This window comes from Mustela lutreola, chromosome 8 (assembly GCF_030435805.1).
Source record: "Mustela lutreola isolate mMusLut2 chromosome 8, mMusLut2.pri, whole genome shotgun sequence".
Classification (NCBI taxonomy): domain Eukaryota; kingdom Metazoa; phylum Chordata; class Mammalia; order Carnivora; family Mustelidae; genus Mustela; species Mustela lutreola.
This window is the reverse complement of record NC_081297.1, coordinates 77,068,988-77,083,454: the sequence shown is the minus strand read 5'-3', so window position 1 is coordinate 77,083,454 and position 14,467 is coordinate 77,068,988. Positions and strand designations below refer to the sequence as shown.

The window sequence follows — 14,467 nt, the reverse complement described above, 5'->3', positions numbered from 1 at the left end:
TTTATGAAAGCTTGAACGTTTTCAAGTGTAGAATAGAAATATTTCTTGCCAAACAATAAAATGGCCACCAAAAGAATGTTTCACTTTCTAGACCAGAGCTATTCAATAGAAAGATAATGTGAACCAGATAGGTAATTTAAATCTAGTAGCCATATGAGAAAAAGTAGAAAGAAACACATGAACTTAATTTTAGTAATATTTTACTTAATACAATGTACCCATAATATTATCATTGCAATATGCAATGATATTGAGATATTTTATGTTCTGTTCTTCTTAGTCTTTGAAATTCAGCATACATTTTGCACGTAGAATGCATCTCAATTTGAACTAGCCGTATTTCAAGGGCTCAATAGCCAGGTGTGGCTAGTAGCTACTCTATTGGACAGTATAGTTCTAGGCCTTCTTACTCACCGGTGGCTTTACTAGATATAATTTCTGCACAGAAACCTGAAATTTTACACACAACATCTAATTTTAAATAAGAGTTAAGATGGCACATATTTAGCTTTTCTTTGGAAATGAAATCCTGGGCCATATGTTTTTGGTTGCAGTTTGATTCTCCCTTGTTTATCTCCAATTGGTGGCAATGCTCTTTAAGTAGGTACATAGTAAATGTTTGTTTACTCTTCTTTATACATCTTTCTGATTTGTTACTAGGTCTCTTTGTCAGTATTATAATTAATTCCTATTGTTTAGGTACACCCTAAGAAACCATGTGTCTTAAATATTCTTAAGATAATAACACAATTTAATTTAAAAAAAATCAGTGTAGGCAAGCTTATAAAAAGTCTGTTTTTATTTGTTTTAAGAAAGGAGTACTTTGAAAATATTTATAATGCATCCTGGCCATTTTAAATGGCAGAATTTAATGACACCATAAGGGGATGAAAAACACAAAGGGGACACCATAAGGGGACCAAAAACCACCACTTTCCAGGTGGGTCTCATGTATTTCCTTTTGTCCAGGATAACAGAGATGATAAAGATAATACCAAGTAAATAATTTCATGGTACAAACTGATGCCACTCAGTAAATAATGCAGTGATTAAGGAACATCTGATGACTACAGCTCTGTCAGCATTTTTACTTATTTTTTATTTTTGTTTTTGATTCCTACTCCTTCCTCTGTCGGGTTTACTAACCAGAACTTAAATTTTCTTAAAAGATTCCATATTCAAACCCTGAGCATTGTAAGCCAAATAAGTGATGATGGAAGGATTACTGAAGGGATCCAACGTTGCAGCTGGAATGTCCATATTATATTAGATAATATTTTTCAATCCATGTTGACGATTTTAGTGTAACTATGTAGTTTGAAAGTCTTTTGAGTTTTATTAATATTAATCCCATGGAAATTGAAATTTTCTTATTAAATTCTTCAAGGAAAAAACTAAAATCTTCCCCTAATATATCCATTAAGTGAAAAAAAATACAGGATTTGTGTGTGTGTGTATATATATATGTATTACCTATTCAGGGCAACAGTGGTCAGGGCATACTTGTGTCCACCAGAGTCCAAACATATGGTGTGTAGAGACAGAGGCCTCCAGAAGGTGGCTGAGTCTGGAGTGGCCACAGCGGGGGGCAGGGCGGGGGTGCACGGCACAGATGGGCTGAGACATACAGAAGACTCAGGACATTCCAGCCAATAACCGCCTTCCTCTCCTGATTCTGCCCAAATGACACTTTCTGGCTCACTACAAATATCAATAGGGAAATAGAAAACATGAAAGAGACACACCTCTAGGATTGGTTTTAATCATAGCTCTGCTTCAGACTCACTGAAGTGATCAGTCTCTGCCCCCTAATGACAAACTAGTCCAAATACCGAAATAAGAAATCGCTCATGTTCTCTCCCTGCTTTCTACCTATGTATGCTCCCCAGGGGATATCAAGTCAGAGAACAGCCTTTATTCTGCCCACGTGCTGTTAATTACAATACCTATAGCACCTAACCCTTAGGATCTTTGTTGTCCTTTGTGGGTATCCAGTGCTACAACTGTCTACCATTGGCATCACTTTGCCTTCGTATCCCAAAGCCCCTATGCAAAAAAGAGTTTCAGGTCTCAGTTCTGGTAGGTAGCTGGTAACTCTCCCTTACTGTATTCCGGGAGAAGGTGACCACCAGCATCTTCTCTGCTATGCTCACACTATTTAATCCAGTCTGCTGGCTCTAGTCTGTTGTATTCTACTGTTTGCCTTCACTATAACTACCTAACAACCTTTAAACCTTTATTTAAAAAATAGCAACAAACCCTTTGGTCATAAGCATTTCCCAGAAGTTTTATCAAAACTTCAGCTTTCAAAGAGACATTTTCTATTTACAAAGAACACTAAGAAAAACGTGATAAGAAAAGGGCACATTGGTACCCAGCAAAGTCAATCTTGAGGTTAACAACTGTAAACTCTCCTTTACATTTATAACAATATATGGACAGTTACAATGAAAAGATACTGATGGAGCTTCTCCCAACTCTGAAGCTCTCTGATTCCAATAATATAAATTATTCCCTTCTTGACTGGTACTGGACTTACTGTACACAACCCATGTTTCCAAATAGACTTGTAAGGAAAAATATTAAAGTATCTCAGCACCAATAGTATCGTTTGCATCAAGAAAAAGGAAGATTTGGATTATCTTAACAGAACAAGCTTTTTTTTTTTTTTTTTTTTTTTTGGACATTTTAAAGTGTCTGTGTGTTAGCACTGACTGTACAAGGCAGAAAGGAACAGTGTTCCAGAGTTCATGCCAAGTTCTCGCAGTATTCTCACACTTGGATTTCCTTCTCACAACTGATGGGATTCAATTTCTAAAAGCATATCTAGATTGGTGTACATGATACAGAGGCCACCAATTTAATTCAAGAATGTTTCTCTGGTGCTAAACAACATGGCAGCCGACCAGACTCTTCTGAGGCCTTAACAAACAGTTGGGGAATGGGCCTTTCTATGTGCTAGCCCTGGCTTCAGTGGCTCTCCTGACCTCTGAACAAGTTTGTCAAGGTCGGAAGGAGCAGCCTGAGTTCTGCTGTGAGTGTGGCACCCACGATGGGTGGTTGTAATGCTCATGGAAAGGCTACCCTTGCTGCATGTTCCTTGGTTTTAAGTGATGTAGTGAAATGTAGTGCTTGCACCTGTGCTACTTAATGTGACTTAGTCTTTAAACGTGTGCAACTAATGAAGCCGAAAAGATTCATAGTGCACTGTATTCATGGCATAACAACGGAATATCCGGCCACCCGGGTTTTCTTTTTGCGCAACTTGTGTCCCTTCCTCTCCACACTCGTCTCTTTAGTCGTCTCTTGATGCTTGTTTGGTTTCTTAGGCTGTTTCACCAGTGTATTGTGCCTGAAATTATGAGAGGAAAAAGGAAAAACCGCAACTCAAAACAGCTGCTTTATTCCTTTCTATTGTTTACTTTTTAAAAAAGTAAAGTCATAAAGATGTCATATTACTCTTAATTTTACTGTCTACTGTCACCTGTCAGCCAAAAACGAACAGTAATTGGTATGTTTCCCTCATCACAAATCTAAAGCTTTTAGGAACTGTACATGTAAAAGCCAATTTTGTTTCAGTTTTACTCATTACTGGACTCTGGGGATTCTTTCTTTCTTTCTTTCTTTCTTGTGTATGTGTGTGTGTGTGTACGTTTGTATAGGTTATGTCACTTCTCTGTGGCCAGACCATAAATCAGGTCTTCTTCTAAGGGGCTGCTTTTGAAGCTGGCCTCTCATGTAACCGAATTAGTGCCTGAAGGTTCTCCAGAAATGGACTAGATTAGATTGTTACTCTTAAAAGAGTTAAAAGAAACAACTCTAATATTTGCATTGATAGATTTATATGAAAATATGTGTGTTTATTTTGCAGGACACTGATTTAGAGCAGTACTGTTATCTTAGCTAAACCTACTTCTAGTGGCTGTAAAATCATTGCTTTTTTTAGTTGATGGGGAAAAACTTTCCTCATATTAAGGACTTTTTGCTGCTCTGATGCTGTTCATCTGGATTATTTTTTGCTCTAAGCTGAGCCTTGCCTCCCAATTCTGCATTGCACATAAGAGTGTCTTACAACAAACAGAATCAGTCTGTGATCAGTTTAAGATCATGTGATCTGAAATATGAAATTTAGAGTAGAGGAGGGGGTACACTCAAGGCTCTGGCACAGACATCCCAATGAGGATGCTGCGAAGTGCACCTTGTGTGCCTATGTCTGGCTGTCCAGGCAATCCCAGCTTCACCTCTATTCGTATGTCCTTAAAAAAACAAGTGTAGGATAGTCACTTACTCTGAGTAGGTATTTACGGAATAGCCATTATGTAATAACAATAGAATCAGTTAAATATAAATTTTTTTCTCTTTTTATGCTCTACTTGACATCAAAAGCAAAAAGAGGTAAGTTGGCTACAAACCTTTAGGTGAACCTTATTTTCTTTAATAGAATTATTCCTGAGTAGCTTTGCTTCAGATAAGTTTCTATAAATCACATACTTTCACATTAGGAAGCTTGCCTTTGTAAATTCTTATTCTTTTCTTTGAAAAATGAATAAGCGCCTTCTGTAAACTTGGATTTTAAAAATATTTAATATTGACATATATTGCTTTTCCTTTAACTGAGTTATACTTATGGTTTAATTTGCTTGTGAGGACATAGTGCATTTTATAATACTTGGTTTAGTTTGGGGGTTTCTGGAATGCTTCCCCCCAAAAATATGGATTACATAAGTATTTCTTCTTTTCTAAGAGAAGTAAAAAAAAAAAAAAAAAAAAAAGCCAAGAAACCACTGACATTGCTGAAAACCTATAATTTTCAGATCCATCACTTTACAGAAGAGGATGCCCTGAACCTCTCAGAATATTTTCTAGTGTTGTTTTTTTTTTAATGATGAAAAAATATTAAATAAGAAAATCAAACACATTTCACTGAGTGGTGTCTCATATATTTTCTTTGGGGGATATATATTTTTTACAGTGGATCCTTTTAGTGGGTTTTTGGTTGTAGTTTGTTTAACTTAACTTCTGTTTTGTGTCTTTCTGATGATGAATTAATTCTGACATTTCCAAGGTATAGCTGGTCTTCATCTGTTGCGTGCTATTATTGACTTTGCTGAATGAGAACAGACCATCCTACCACCTTGAGTTACCTCTGTGCCAGCTGACACTGTTCTTGAGAAGGTCATTTCGAAAAGGTGTTTAATTGGTGTAAAAATCTGGCAGCAAAATGTACTTTTACCTCTTGGTGCCACTGTCTTTTATCACCCTCCCCTTCCCCCAAAATTTATCTTCTGTCTTCCTGTGGTAGGCAGTTGATTACACACACTCTCATGGTTTCATTGTATCTTGTTTGGGAACAGAAAGTTGACTATACTGCAGGGCATTTGTATATTTCTCTTGCAAGCTTTGAAATAAAAACCAGATTGTGAATATTGCTTTTTTTATCAGCTAGTCAGATGTTAGCCATCAGGACAGCAAATGGAAAGCTGGGTGAAAGTTTTTGTCTAATCTATAATGACGGAAAGGTCTAAAAATGCTCCCTCCTCTTCTTCACAAGTCATACTCTGATTCTACATCACTGAAGACCACTTTAATGCTTGTCACCAAAATGTGATAAACTATATGCAGTTGTCATACACATGAAGGCAGAGCCAGATGTTTTTTAAGATTTGTTATCAGGTCGTATTTTTACATTGTCTATGTTGAATTTTTTTTTCTATGTATTTCAACAATTCTGTCTTTACTGTTCGTTGGAAACTTTTGATGAATAATGATTGTTTCTGACTGTCAAGGGTATAAACCTATAATGGAATTTGCTGTGTTAAACACTGATGGAAAGTTAAGGCAGAAGCGTTTGGTGACATGAATTAGTAAATTACACTCCTGAGTAGTTGGAAATAAGGTTATTGTCTTATCTGTGGATGCTTTCAGAGAAACTAATGTATTAACAGGATATGTCATATGTTTGGCAAAAAGGGATGAGATAGCCAACTCTATGTGTTTGATTATAAAATGCTAAAAGTTGTTCACAGCTCTCCATTTTTATTAGTGTCAATGTACCATTAAGTTCATCATTAGATTTTTCCTGATTACTGTTTATATTTATGTCAATGTTTTTATCTCATGCTCTCCTTATTATTTTTCTTTATAAAATGTTTCTACTTTAAATATTTCTTATTTTTTTCCTAAATTCTCTACTATGTATGTATGATTTTTGTTTGGTTGGTTTTTTCAGTTTATGTGTATAGACATCCATAGGAGTACTTCAGTGCTCAAACTGTTACTATTAGGAGAATGTATTTTGATGCTTCTTACCATTAACTTTTCTGTTAATTCACTAACACACTATTAATCATTTTGTAGATTTAGTGAGGAATAATTCAGTATTAATGTTATTTGGCACAGCTTAAATAATGGCAACTAAAATTATTTTAAATAATTATTATAAATTATTATAAAGAAGAATAATTAATCTCCCCCAAATTATTAAATTGACTTTAAAACTTTTATCAGAAAGGTGTTGTGTTAGGAATGCCCAATTTTAAATTCTCCCTTCTTCAAATGGATCCGTCAGACAATGCATTAATAAAGTACTAATAGAGAAGCAAATCCAAGGGTGCTTTAGGGAAGGTGAAATCAATATATTAGTAATACATGCTAATGCACGCATCCCCAAGCAAACTATGGTGGGAAAACAAAGAATTATAAGGTAGGGTCCACCCTGCTCTGAACCACATAGAGTGATGAAGGAGATGAGATACACTGCAAGGACAGCAGTGGTCAGAGCTGTACGCAGAAATGCTGGAAAAGATGCTGTAAGTGCTAAAGCAGTTTAGGAGAAGCAGACACTTCCTCCTGGGTGGTTGGGAACAAAGATGAAACTTGTTAGTTCTGAATAGAACAAGAGAAGAGCATTTCAGATGAATGAACGAAAGACGCAAAAAGAAGAAGAAGAAGAAAGATCATTGTCAAAATGATTTCACCCTATGGTCTATCTTGGCTTTTTAAATTTCATTGTTGTCAATGGCATTTACTTCATTTCTTGAGGCTGAAAACCTCAAGGTCACCTTGACTCCTCCCCTTGGTCCCTCATGTGTAATTAATGACCTCTTCCTGTCAGCAGACCCTGGGCTACATGCTTTCACAGGCATTCTCTCACCTGGTCTGCAAAGTGGTATTTAACGTCCTCACTTAACAGAAAAACTGAGACTCAGAACCATTAAGTCCCCTTTTTTGGTTTCCTTCAGTTATTGTTTGGTAGAGCAGGGATCTCAACACCAAAGTGTCTCTGATGGACACTAAATCTCATGCTGAAATGGAGGAAAGTTGAGGAACACAGGGGATAGAGAATGGGAATGAAGAGGAGGATGAGGAGACCACAGAGAATTGCTACGTCGTTGGCAGATGGAAGAAAATCGTTGTGGTACACCCATTGTCCATGCTCAAGAACTGTTGTGTAAAGCCCTCACTTAAGACCTGGGTGTATGCGTAAGTATGTCAGTAGCTAATGATGGGGAGCACCTTTGTGTTATTATCCAGAATTCCTGAGTTTGGGAGGCTTTTCTTTAATAATTATGCAATTTCCTATCTCTACTTCAGAGCATAGTGCCTAGAAATGTGTATTTTCTTCTTTTTACTTATTTATTTATTGAGAGAGAGAGAGAGAGCCCAAGTGGGGAGAGAAGAGGGAGGCAGACTTCCCGCTGAGCGGGGAGCCCAACATGGGGCTCCCAACTCAGGATCCTGAGATTATGACCTGAGCCAAAGGCAGTCACTTAATGTATTGAGCCACCCAGGTGTCCCTAGAATTGTGTATTTTCTATCAATGACTCAAATATCATATTCTATCATCAGTTTAGTCTTCCCCAATAAGACAGATTTATTTGTTCCAACTGTTAGAATGCTTAGAATTTAAAAAAAAATATGAGAGAACTTTGGCTATTCTCAGTTTACCTAGACTAGAGTGAACGGTAAGAGAAGGTGTGACAATTGCTTCCACTTTGGAGCAAGTACGAGGGCTCCATATTAGTTTGCAAGGACTGCCAGGGCAAAAGACCACAAACTGAGGGGCTTGAACAATCTACATGTATTTATTCATGGTTCTGGAAGCTAGAAGTCCAAGATCAAGGTTAGGCAGGTTTGGCCTCTCCCCCTGGTGGGTAGATGGCCACCCTCTCCCTGAGTCCCCACATGGCCTGTGTGAAGCCATCTCTGGTGTCTTTTGTTCTAAATCTCCCAGTCCTGTCTGCTCAGAGGCTAGCAATCAGGCCGGATAAGGCCCACCTAACACAGCATCATTTTCACTTAATTACCTCTTTAAAGATCCCATGGTCAAATGTAGTTGCATTCTGAGGTAGTACTAGAGTTTCCAACATATGAATTTGGGGTGACAAAATTTAATCCATTATGGGCTCCATGGGGCATTCCACTGGGCTCATGTTCTCATCTTCCGCTTGCTCCAGAGCCCCTGAGAAAATCACTTAACCTTTCCGATCCTCAGTGTCCTGACCTCTCAAAGGAGGATTATGGTAGCCAAACTCCGTTGTTTTGTGAGTGCCAGAAAGCTTTTGTTCACTATAAAAAAAAAATCATACAGAAGGTGACCAAGCACACTCCTGAACCTCCCTAGGCCTCAGTTTGCCATTTCTAAAATAAAAATAAAAACCATCTCTTTAAGTTTATTTAGGGATTAAAGAGCTGTTGCATGTAAAGTGTTTAGCCTAATGTCTGCATAGATACAGCCCTTAATGAGTACTCTCTGTTACCATTGTTTCTCATCCTTTCCTCTTCTGCCTTCCTGCTGCCTGCTCTCCCTTTTCTGTCATTGCCAATATCCCAATTAGTGAGTAGTCGGGAAGAGATGACCAAGTGTGCAGAAAGGAGAAAGAGAGATATCCTATCTCTCTTAAGGACACAAAAGATGTCTCTATGCTTTGATCATTAACTAGGTAGTTATTTTTGGACAATTCATAACTATTTCTGTCGACCTTCTGTTTAATAACTTTCATCATGAAACATTCTTGCTTTTCTACTATTAATCATCTGTTCTCATTGAAAGGTCCTTAATGAATATCGAACATTTACTCTAACTAGGTAGGATATTTATTTGGTTCAAAGTGATACCTATTTGGAAATAACAGCAATGTCATTGTTTTACAGCAGCAGTTGTTTAAGTGGTTAAATTTAATTACTGAGCCTATCTTTCTTTAACAGTCTTAGAAACAGTACAAGTTAACAGAGATACTAACTGTCTCACCATGAGCCATGTTTGCTGTTTGTATCGTGAATTTTTATTTTTCTCAACAATTTTTTAAGTATATGAGTTGCCATTTTTAAATGAGAAGAGGAAAAAAAGGAAAATACACATGGCTTTCCTCCTTGTCGAAGGAAAGATGCTAAAAAATCATGGCTTTGTGAAAGGTGGAGGAAAAGGTACCCAGGGAGAAACAGGATATGCAAGTGAGAAGGTAGATTGCTATGTGTGTCAGAGGAAGAAATGTGGAAACAGAGTTTTTATACAATGGAAAAGAAAGATGTTACTCTAACCTACGGACCAACAACCTTGAGGCTGATCCTAGGCAAACTTCTGGAAGTGAATGGGTTCGTACACTCCATGTAGAATAGGGATTACTAACTGCCAGCATGAGTTCATCAAGAAAGACTTATGCTAGACTCATTTTCATTCTTTATCTCATAAGATCAGGGAAAGTGGTAACATAATATACCTGAATTTTGGCAAACAACTAACCAGGTATTTTATAAAATATCTTTTAGACAAAGAGAGAAAATTCTAGGTGGTGATATAATTTTGGGGGTCCATAACTGATTGAGTGAGGGCCCAAATTCATAGATGGATATTTATGAAATATGGTCTCTACTTAGCCTGACCCCATTATTAGTTACTACTCTTCGATAAAGATGAAGATATTAGGGTCATGATTACCACATTTTCTGATTAAGGGAGAAATGAGGGAGAGGAAGTTGATATGCTAAATTATAGAATAGGATCTAAAAGATGCATCAGGGAGGAAAAGGTGAGACCTACTAGAGATAAACATCAAGTAAAAAGTATGTGGGGGTGCCTGGCGGGCTCAGTCAGAGGAGAATGTGACTCTTGATCTCAGGGTCGTGAGTCCAAGCCCCACATTCGGTGTAGAGATTACTTAAATAAATAAAACTTTAAAAAAAGAAAGTGTGTAAAATATTGCATTGGGATTCCAGACACCCCGATACAGGGTGAAGGAAGCATGACTTGATAGCACCATCTGTAGCCAAAGTAAGCTCATATGAAACAAGTCAGCTGCCAAAAACAATTGCCATGCAGGCTTCTGCTCTTTTAATAGAGTGAGGGTATCTCAAATGAGGCAAGCCTGCCACTTGACTCCACCAATCACATCTAATCACACATGATTTCCTTTCAGAACGCCTCGTTTTTAGAAGACGGTTGCACACCCTGGAACATAGTCAAAGAGCGAGGAAGAGAGTGAGCGAAGTTGAAAATGTGTCCTGTGAGGAAGAACTTGCCCTATTTGGCCCGGAAGAAAACTCAAGGGACAGAGAGAGTTTTCATAAAAAGTGTGCAGCCCTGGGGAGTTTGTGGTCATGAGGGAGTACAGGTGCTCATGAAGCAGTAGGGATGCATTAGTTCTCCGTTCTGGAAAACCAGGGGCTGTCGTGCTGGCCATTCTGTAGGAGAACGCTTGCCACAAAGAGCTGCTGTTCCACTTCCCACAGAGCATCTGGGGACCAGGGAAGCTGTCCATGCAGCCGCACGATTGCTGGGTATGGTCTCTACGGATCAGGTTTCACCCATAGGGTCCTCACCCACCTCTCAGCACTGCCAGCGGAGCCCAGTGTGGAACCCAAACACAGAGGGGCTCCCTGCCTCCTTCCACATGGGGCTCTCCCTCCCTCCCCGAACCAGTTGGGCTCATGGGACTTTCTAAGACATTGACTTTTAGAAAATTGGTTAATTTTCTAAATTACCCTAGGGAGCTTAAAAGTAGTAGACGCCTGAGGCAAGAACCCTATGACCAGAATTTCTCTCCTCATTCGTTAACTTACAGACATGGAATAAGATCCCCATTCTTACACCCTTTACCTTGCTTCGTGTTTTTGAAGTAATGGGGTACATTCAAATTACTCTCTCAACTGTCTGAAGTTCTTACTTAGGTTTCTTTGACTATGACCCTCACATTTTCTAGAGGTACTTGGTGTCAATTTGAGTGCCGGCCAGAGTAAAGAGTAGAAAATAGGCCTCAGCATCAGAAAAGTCTGATTTTAAATCCTTGTTCTGCCACTTCCTAGCAGTGTGACTGTGGGTGAGTTAATGTATATGGTGATCGTGTATTATTAATTTAATCAGCAGATGTTTGGGGAGCCCCTCCTATGACACCAGCTCTGTATTTGCTTCTGGGCCCTGAAAGGTGTTCAAGGAATAAAATACCTCAGGGTATGTGAGATCTTGATATAGTCCCATAGATTAGAAATATTTATTTGCTTGTGGTAGGAATAGTGAAAATAATGCCCCTGGAGTGTTGCTAGGACTTAAAAAAGGGATAACTGATATTAAGTTCCTAAGAGAAATTATATCATGTTGATTCAGCACATAATTTCCTTCCTTCTTTCTCCTTTATTTTTTTTTTTAACCCTCCTTTCTAGTTGGCTTTTGTTTATGGAGGAATGTCATCCATGGGTATTCTTCCTACGTCTGTCACTACAGACCTATAGATGCTTTAAGCTGTCATATGCCTTATTCATCTGCCCTTGAGGCACTAAAAATCTCTTGAGTATGCTCTGACATTTCTCAGTCCTGTAACCTTATGAATGTACAGTGGGATCTAATTCAGTTCTGAGCATTTCAAAAGACTTTAATGATGAAATATTTTATTGCTATTAGTAGAGACTATAAACCATTTAGAGTTGCTAAGAAGTTCTCTGGCTACATTTTTTTCTTAAGGCATTAGCATGGATGTTACAACCTCCAGGAAGCATTTCCTGACCACTTAGATTTAGTTAAGTTTTTCTGCTCTGAGGCCCCTACATTTCCCTATCATGGAAAGCAATGCAGGGATATGTCTGTAAATTCAATCTAGCCTTTGGATCATGCAATCCTGGATTTAAATCCAGATCCATCTCTTAGTGGGCTTTGGCTAGCTACTTAACCCAAGTCCCCCCCTTTCTTCATCCATCAACTGCGACTCATAAAACAGGGTTATAGGAGAGCATGCAGGTTAAGTGCCTCCACAGTGCCTGGCACACAGTGGGCAATAAATAAGTGCTCGGTGCTGTCATCATCCTCACCATCATCATCGCCACCATCATCATCATCGTGACACTTTATTGTAACTGCTCGTTGAATATGATTGTCTCACCCAAATGGCCAGGGACCACATCTTCTCTGTTTTCCCTTTGTCTCTAATACCTAACAGTTTTGAACACATACTAGGAGTTTAGTAACTTGATTGTTGAATGGTTGTGTTCTGGTGGCCCACAGGACAACAGTGGCTGCTGGCGTTCTTTAATGCATCCTGCTTGGGTCAAATAATTTTCATCTTTTATGCCCTCAAACGTAATGAGATGAAGCCTCGCTCCTTCAGGAGTGAGTCTACCCCTGCGTAGATCCCAGAAAGAGCAGGTGAGACTATGCAGAACCCATAGCATCTCGGAACTAGGAAGGATTTTTCCCATCTCCCAGTTCACTCCTTTGATTTTACAAAGCCCATGCTGTCACACATCCGCTGCTCTGCTGGGTTAGATGTGTATATAACTGGAGGGCTGTTAAACTGAGAAGAGAGATTTAGAAGATGGTTGAGTAAGAGCAATACGTCCATTTTTCAAATTCCACTTTTTTCATCTGTCACCATCTTACCTGTAGAATTTGCTTTTTATCCTTTAAAAATAACACTTAGCTAAGTAAATGTAAATAACAGGTACAAAATAATCATAATAATAATTAGCCCAGAGGTGATGTTACTTCTCCCATCCAAGTACTAACCAGGCCTAACCCTGCTTAGCTTCTGAGATCAAACGAGATCGGCCGTGTTCAGGGCAGTATGGCCTGTTGCAACATGTGATGTTACTTCTAAAGGAGAAAAAGTTATATTCACTACAAATGTCAGGAATATCCGCCACTCACTGACATTTTGTTAAGAGAGTGCACTGTGCCTCTGCTCACCTGCTCTCTAAATTTCATCACAGAGCATATTTTGAATAAATAATAATCTATAATTGCATTAGCAAAAAAACCTTTTCTAATGTAAGTGAAATATGGCAACAAATTTAAACCCCCTACTCGAATTACTCTAATTCTAAGGTCTGTAATTTCACAGAGGCCAAAATTTTGCTATAGGAGTGCTTCGTTTTTACCTGCCTGGAAATGGAAGACCTGAGGCCAAATTCCAGAGTGGTTCTCCAAGAGTTCATTTTCATTTACATCCATTGTATTTACCCAAATACACCATAGGAGGGCAGCACTCTCCTGGTTAACTTAAACAAAACTGCATGTCTGCTGACCATCTCAAAGTCCTTGACATTCCTAAATGATAACTCAGATAGGAAATCTGTTGGAAAGGATAAAAGGAGCATAAAGGAATTCATCCTTTAAGACTCTGAGTTTCTACAAAAGCGAATCTTTGAGCTAATCAAGATGCAAAATGAGAAGACAAGGAGTTAAAGGAGAAGAAAAAAAAAATTTCCCCAAAGTGGAGAAAATGGAATTGTTACATTTGAAGGGCTTTTACTGAATGTGATAACCTATAGACCAGCTACCAATCAGAAGCAGATCTCATTCCTATTAATAAATGATAATTAATAAGCTACTCTGCAACAAAGACCGTCTGTGAAAGGCTCCCTTCAGGAAGGATGTTCTCTTGAATGAATGCAAATCAAGCCTGTGTACTTTACATCACAGACAACTTTAGTGTGTTTTCAATGTCTAAGCAAAAGCATCAGCAGTTTGCATGAATTTTGGTATTCTGGAATTATATAGGCAGGTTTTGCTGTAATAAAAAATATGCTGGCTTAAAACAAGTGGTACTTAAGATACAGGCCTGTGAATGTAAATTTCAGTAGAGCTTCAATAATTCAATCCTGTAAATCCAAGTTTTTATGATAATTTGGCTTCAGTATTACCTACATAACAAATAAAGAAAGCAATTTGCTAAGGAAATACTTGGTCTGAACACTTAGTGAGAGGACAACCTGCAGTTACTTTAGACTAATTGAATTTTCAAGTCTAACTCCAATTTTAACTTTTTTGCAAAATCTTTTTGCAGAAGTATAACATGCATTTCTAACCAGCTTCTCAGGTGACTCCGGTACAGTCAGCCTGGTACCAATAAACTGATGTTCTTTCATTAGTGTAGAACACTCAGCACATGGTCTTTCTTGCAGTAGATGATTAACATAACTGATTAGCTAAAACATGGAGTTTTAATAGCCAGCATTTTGTTAACCTAGTGTGAGTTACATT

The 14,467-nt window shown here is 38.3% G+C and overlaps 1 protein-coding gene across 7 annotated transcripts in view; it reads left to right on the top strand.

Moving 5' to 3' along the window:
* BICD1 (BICD cargo adaptor 1) overlaps positions 1-14,467 on the top strand; it is a 230,220-nt gene that overhangs the window by 203,125 nt on the left and 12,628 nt on the right. The gene's annotated exons all lie outside the window — the stretch shown is intronic.